The 7,366-nt window shown below is 37.0% G+C and overlaps 1 protein-coding gene across 2 annotated transcripts in view; it reads left to right on the forward strand.

Moving 5' to 3' along the window:
- The first annotated feature begins 3,514 nt into the window (after positions 1 to 3,514).
- sema4c (sema domain, immunoglobulin domain (Ig), transmembrane domain (TM) and short cytoplasmic domain, (semaphorin) 4C) overlaps positions 3,515 to 7,366 on the forward strand; it is a 70,027-nt gene continuing 66,175 nt past the window's right edge. For both annotated transcript variants that reach the window (XM_016497948.1, XM_016497949.1), the window contains exon 1: positions 3,515 to 3,943. The gene's annotated coding sequence lies outside the window, so the exon portion shown is untranslated. The remainder of the gene's footprint in view (positions 3,944 to 7,366) is intronic.

Raw genomic sequence — 7,366 nt, forward strand, 5'->3', positions numbered from 1 at the left:
TCCTTTAAAGAATAGCAGAGTCCACACCACAACTATAACGATAAAGACAATGAGAAACGATATCGTTGGGATCACTTTCAAAACTATTTTTTTTCCAGCTGATGAATGATAAAAAATTGACAGCCAATCAGAATCCATCCTGCTGTATTGAGCTCAAGAATTTTAAGCGGCAGATGCGCCTGCTCTTTGAATAAACAGACGATATCGTTCGCTGGTGTGGACGCTAATATCGTTATCTTTATAGTTATAAGCTAGTTTGTCATTGTATCTTACTGTTATTGTTATTGTTGTTATGCTTTTTAATTAAGAATAACAATGAATCCATCTTTTGTTTTAGTCTTAAAAAGTGAAAGGTGTGTAGATCAAAAAACGGACCGAATTAGCATGCCCTGCTGTAAATTTTGACCGGTTAAATGAAAAACAAGCTTATGTGGATTCTACACATTTAAACAATAAGGTGTCTAGTATTATTTATGGAGCAGATAAATACATATAATCATTTATTAATCAATTATCATTCTGACTTGACCCTTTTCTTTATTTAAAAGCTGAAATGTGAGGTTTACCATTTATGAAACTTTTTCAAAGCTTTATTTGAACATTTACATTAGATATTTGAACATACTATTAGATAAACTGTTGTCAGTCATGTTGTCATTTAAAATCCGGACATCATTGGCAATGTTATTGTTTTACAAAACAAAAACAAACAAAAACTCATTTTATTTGTTGTTTATTTGTTTGCTTACGTTTATTAGCGTCCGATATTAGCGTCCACACCAGCGAGCGATTTCGTCTGTTTATTCTGAGGGCACAATGCGCATGCGTCTTCCGCTTTAAATTCTTGAGCTCGTTACAGCAGGATGGATTCTGATTGGCTGTCAGTGTTTTATCGTTCATCAGCTGGAAAAAAATCGTTTTGAAAGTGCTCACAATGATATCGTTCCTCTGTATCGTTATCGTTATAGCTGTGGTGTGAACTATGCTATTCTTTAATATTGAGAACGATTTTTAGAGCTATATCTTTATTGTTATCTTTATAGTTATCTTGCTTGGTGTGAACGGGCCTTAATTAATACATTTTTTATGTTACTGTTGCCCCCAACCCCACAGCCAAGATTAAATATTATCTTAAAATTTTTTTATTTATTAAAATTATATTTTTAAATTCTGTCTCAAATGAAAATTAAGTGATCAAAAATCATTTCTAATTAACTGAAATCATGAATTGTATACAAATGAATTGCAATTAATTAAAAGTTTAAAGATTACATTTTTAGGACCCTATGAATTCTTTCCCCTTAAATTCTATTTTATTTTTCACAAATTCCATGTTTTCCAGTTTAATTGTTTAATTAAATTTTAATGTCTAATCAATTGAATTTAACAAAAATTTTAAACATTTTAATTTATTACAAAATTTATAATACCAGGCCCTGTGAGATGTTTTGTTTTTGAGAAATTCTGTGTTGTCTTTTAATATTTCTGGATTTATGATTTAATTCAGATTTATTATCAAAAACGGTGGCAATCAAATGAAGACATAAATCATTAACAATTTAATGATTTTAAGAACATGCAGACTTCATGTTTCAATAGCACTTTTTTGTGCTTTAATATTCACAGGCACTAATCCATGTCACGATTTGATTAAAAGTGCAGCCCTATTGATATCCAAAATTTGCAAAAGTCTGTCTTCATTTTCCACATTGTAGGAATCATAGGCTCTACTACTGATAGGTGTGATCTCCATAAATACTCAGTATTCCCAGCCGTTAACTGATTAAAACATGTCACAGTGCAGAAATACCTTCTTATTGTGCCAAATTAACCTTTAAAGGTGCTCCATATGCCGTGGCAATCGCATGCTTCACCATGCAGCTTGGCATGATGGAGATTGTTTTTGTTATAATATGAAGGGTTTTGTAGATTCATCTCTATGTGGTCTCCTGGGTCCTGCTGTGGACTGGTGTCCATTATCCATTCGATTCGCCTCCCTGAGTAAATCCTTATCCAAACAGATTCTAAATTATATCTATGCTTCCTCCGTTCCCAGTGCCTGCACTCAAGGCTTTTATTCGTGAATCTGAGGGGCCTCTGGGGCAAGAGGCTTTTATTTAAGTAGCCTGTGTCACTCAGAAGTATAATGAAGATTTCCATTATGATTACATGAGAGGAAGCACTGCCCATAATTGAGTGTTACAACTGCAGTTGCATGTTTAGTTTGAGAGGTATGAAAGGCTCCGTACTCAACTGAAGTTGCTCTAAACATTCTAGAAAGGCCCCTCTTCATTCAGATCTGCTGCAGTCCCTTGACTGTCCTACACGCAGGGTCCACCGGTACCGTTTAAGATGAAGTATAATTGGTTATGTGCTTTTCTAAAAAATTATGTAGAAAGAGGTGTCACAAAAAGGTTAAGATACCCTTTTCTTTTAATTTAGGTTAATCCTTCGCCTCGGGCAAAGGCAAGATGCTTATCTCTAAATAGTATATATTTCGTGACAGAGTGTTTTAAGCTGAGGATGCAGACAGACAGATCCATTCAAGTGTTAAAATGCAGAAGCGGCCGTAATCTATTGAATCTACTGAGATCAGAATATACAGGATTATCTGAGGGTTGTTGTTTTACTTCCTGCTGCTTCAACTCTAATGTTTTAACTATAACCCCATACATGCATATCTGTCTGTCAGGAATTGTATTGCCTGTAAATTTCAATTCATAACGTTATATTTCTTAATAAACCATTTCTTTCACATATATTTCAACTGATAGCGAAAATGAAATTATTTAAATATAATATGATTAATATGATTATTATATTATTATTAATCTATCCATCTGTCTGTCTCTCTCTGTCAGCAATTTAGTGCCTATATTTTTCAGTTCATAACTTTATCTTTTTTCATAAACCATTTATTTCACATATATAAAACCATGTATTTCAACTGATAACAAAAAAGAAACAAAAATTCTATGTATTACTATTATGTGATGCACATACAATATTTTACTTATTGAAGATATTACATATTTTAAATGTAAATTATTCACTCTTTTTACTTCCAAAAGTGTTTGATTGTAAAATTAAATGTATTATCCTGTTAAATTGAATGGAATTTTATGTATCTAATGGTAAGGTAACAAGCAGTTAACATTTTTACATTGCATTTACATTTTCAGTTAAAATTAAAAACATATACAGTGTATTTCTCTTTCTGTCTTTTTTCTTTTTTTTTTTACATTTACTGTACATGTAACATCCTGTGTGAATGGTACCAACATGCAGTCTGTAATGTGTCTCACTTTAAAGTGTTAGAAAAAAGTCATTAAAATAATGTGCTAGTCTACAGCACAGAAGTCCATTAGAGAATGACAAATGCTTCACTCTGTCTGATTATGATGATATTCCGGCCCCGTTCCCATACAGGACAGGGGAGGTTGGGGCGGAGACCTGTTTTAACTGCTTTTGTGAGCCACCGGTCCGCCTCATCGCTTTACCGATACCCATCAGGAGGCAGTATATCCTCCAGTGCAGCGTGTGTGGCGTACTGGAGCTGCGCGCCGCTTCCCATCCGCTGAGCACCTTTGTCTCTCTCACAGAGCTTCACTTTAACAGGGGCGCGGGGTTCAAGTTGCTGAGACGGAAGGGAACCGCTTTGAAGAAGTGAATCTGGACGGGTTTAATACACCATCCCTCTCTAGAACTTACAAAGGGAGTGAACGGAGAGAGTTCCGCTGCGTAAACCGACACCGACCATCGCGCCGCTCGCTCGCTCCTAGCATGCGGGAAAACACAAGGAGCTGAGCCTTTCTTTGGAAAATGTGGGATTTTTTGGCCTCGTTTTTAAATGGTGCTCTTATAAGACGAAGCCGTGTGTGCGTTTTCATGCGTTTTTGGACGCGCTGACAGCCCGCGAGCGTTACGCACTGACTCGCCTGAGGTAAGTTTGACGCCTCCAATACAAATACAACTGGATTATTGCAGTGTTCTATTATTGCAGCGTTATGTTCTGTTATAAAGTGACGTCACAACGTAACATAATTAGTGTTTTTTAAAATGCCGTTTATTGTAAAAGCGATGGGGGTGGAAAGGATATTTGATACCGTCATTAAGTCAGTCAAGTCAGTCAGTCGGCGGAGCTCCAACTGTTGCCATATTGTTTAGATAAGTTTACAATCCTAACTAAAGACGATTGGAATAAATGTAAATGGCAGTTTGTGTCACTTTGGCGAATATAACTTGGCGCAAACGCAGTGCGGTTTTAATTGCACTCACGTCGCAACGTGCAAACAAATTAGTCACTAAAATCTTTATGTGCCAGATTGAGTGAGTGAATAACGCTTACGGTGTATTGTGTATGTTATGGGATTTTATATATTTGAAGCACAACATCAGCCCTTTTTGCCACGTTCACAGGACAATAAAACGGTTATTTCTGAGGGAATATTGACTGGAAAAAAATCATAGTGACATACTATACTATGTGATGAACGTATTCTGTTGAAATTTTATGTTAAAGTGCATGATGTTCAAAATCACACAATCATGCTTGAGATTGACCACCAGCAGATGTTTTTATGCTGTGACACAAGCAGAGCGCGTTTTCCATATTTTCCTTCTTGTGACTGGTCGTCTATAATGGAATAAGTGCGCACTGCATACTGGAGATTACAGTAATTGCAGCATGGAGTGGACACTGGTGTTTATAGACTGGGCGCTCATTCAGGAAGAGAAATGGTCAAAGGGACAGTTAACCCCAAAAACCCCCCCAAAAATTGTGCCTGCCCCCTCACTTTTGTGGTGATTTTGTGTTCTTCTTGGGGCTTCACATCTTCATTTACCATTTATTATTGCATGGACCAATCATTTGTAGAGGTTTGGATTAATGGTGAGTAAATGATTACAACATATTAATTTTTTGGGTGAACTATCCCTACAACATACAGAGTTTTAAGGTGAAGTGTGTTTGCTGATTTTGTGAGGGATCATATATTTAAAACCTCTTATGAGGTTCATAATTGGTCCAAATCACATCTTAATAAAAACCCTAAAATGACAAAAAAGTGTACATACAGGTTGAAAACAATGTATGTGAATGGGATTTTATAGCTTGTGTGTGTATGTGAAATAGTGAGGTCAGTGTGTATCATCACATCCAAGAACAATCGATTGTCCATTATAATATAGTGATTCATGCAGTGTCTGTAAGCATAGAGGAGGCTGGAAGCCTCTAACAAAGCTCTTTATTATTGTGACGTGGGGCTGTCATACGCTCTCTTCATTGTCTGTTAATGAACAGTGGAGGCTGAAGAGAGCGGTAACTGTATAATTGTGCTCCATTCATGTTTGTTTCCAGCCTGTCCTGGACTGTGTTACCGCATTAAATGCAATTGGCAGGGAATAGCTTGCTGGGGGCCCATACACTGTCACCCCTTCAGCCCAGATGTTCCTCAAACCCATTGAGAGTCAAATTGGGCTCCTGGAGGGAAGATCTTCTCATTGTTGTACCACAATGGACTCACATCCTTCCTCAGTCAATAGTACCTAAAACTCAGTCACACACACACAGATTCCTATTTAAGCTTTAGTACATTAACATGAGGGATTCACAATCATCCAGTCTGATCATCCAGTGTTTAATCTGAAATTTCTGAAAAATCTGAAAGATTTTGTTATCAGACTCTTTAAAGAGAGGTCAGTTAATGTAAAAATGTTCTTCATGGGGTAACACCTAAATTAACCCATTTGATTCAGTTCAAAGAAATTATTATACACAACTGAATAAACCCGGTTACTCAAATGTAAGAATTTAAAGGCTCAAATCAGGTAGAAATATGTCTTTTCAGCTGCATATGTTCACTTTTATAGTGTTTATATTCCAAAATGAGTGCTATCCTTCAGCTTAAAAAGCTGTTTGACTAGATCCAAGCCACAATTTTACATTTTATGCAACTGTAAAGATACATTCGTGGTAAAATGTCATGTATAAACCATCCATATTAATTGGATCATTGGAACCGTACTCATAATTCCCAAAAATGTATTATAATGTCAACAACATGTGCACAGAGCAATCAGAAGTACCTGTATGGAATTCAAAATCCTCTTTTCTAAGCCGTCCTGAGCTCTCACTATCAACCCCTGCAGGAACTCATATCACATGAATGAATTATTGGATTACATCCCTGACATCACGAAGCAAATGTTCTGGCCTTGGGTCTTGTTATCGTGCGGTTTTGCGGACACCGTCACACAATTAGCACATGCAGCTAACCAACATGATGTGTCCCTGAACTGCTTCTACGCCGAATTAATAGAAATCAATTGGTGAACGCGATGCCTCGCCTTGCGTAACACCTTCCGTCCTCTGGCTTATTGTAAAGTTTGTTCCCTATTCAAGCCTATACAAGGGTTATTTGTCGCTCTTTCTCTGCTGGGAGTTGATGCGCGGTGGCCGTGCGTATTGACGGTGACCCCTTCGACTAGAACCCTCATTATTCTCATCAGTGTGCGCTCCTATATGCCATTTCCTCTTTGCCTCTAGTTAGTCTCTCTGTTTTCTGGCTTCCACCTGTATTAGTAATGAGTGCAATGGTACTCCAAGAGTGTGTGGGTCTCGGGAGAGATGTGTAAAAGTGGAGGGAGGTCATGAGGTCTGGAGTGGACGCAGGTGGACGGCTCGTCTGCTGAGACGGGTGAGTGAAAACAGCAGGGGCTAGGGATGGACATGGGTGATGTTTAGATAAGGGGATGGGGAAGAGTGTTTTAAGAGCAGCACTACAAATAGAGAAGAGATTGCATGTGTGTTCTTGAGTGTGTGTGTGTGTGTGTGGATGGAAGGGCAGCTTGTGTGCATTTGTGTTAAGGGTAGTGCGTTTTTCCACCATCCCCCAGTGTTTACACAAATTGGAATGATGTGATGCTGCTTGCGTGTGTATGTGTGTGTTTGTCGGTGTGTGCACAGCTGTGGGCCAGAGGTGGAGAAACACGTCCGCACAGAGCTGTGAAAGTGATACAGACTTGACAGTTTCAGAAAAATCACATTTCAAAAGATAAACACATTTAAAAGGATAGTTCAGCCATTCTGTTATCGTTTACTCTTTCATGTAACTTCAAACCTTTAAAACCTACTTTCTTCAAAAGGCCAGTGTTATTTTAGTAATATTTATATTCTATTGTGATATATATAACTATTTTATTATCTTTCATTTCAGTTTTTCATTTTATTTGTTATTTTTTAAGTATATCTATTTCTGTAATTTTTGTTTATTTTTTACAGTTTTAGTTTTAGTAACTTTAGTACCAACTTCAGCTTATTTTACTTTTAAGTTTAAGTTTTTAATATACACACACACAAACACAC

Source organism: Sinocyclocheilus anshuiensis, unplaced genomic scaffold, assembly GCF_001515605.1.
Source record: "Sinocyclocheilus anshuiensis isolate Anshui unplaced genomic scaffold, SAMN03320099.WGS_v1.1 scaffold1276, whole genome shotgun sequence".
In the NCBI taxonomy this organism is placed as follows: Eukaryota; Metazoa; Chordata; class Actinopteri; order Cypriniformes; family Cyprinidae; genus Sinocyclocheilus; species Sinocyclocheilus anshuiensis.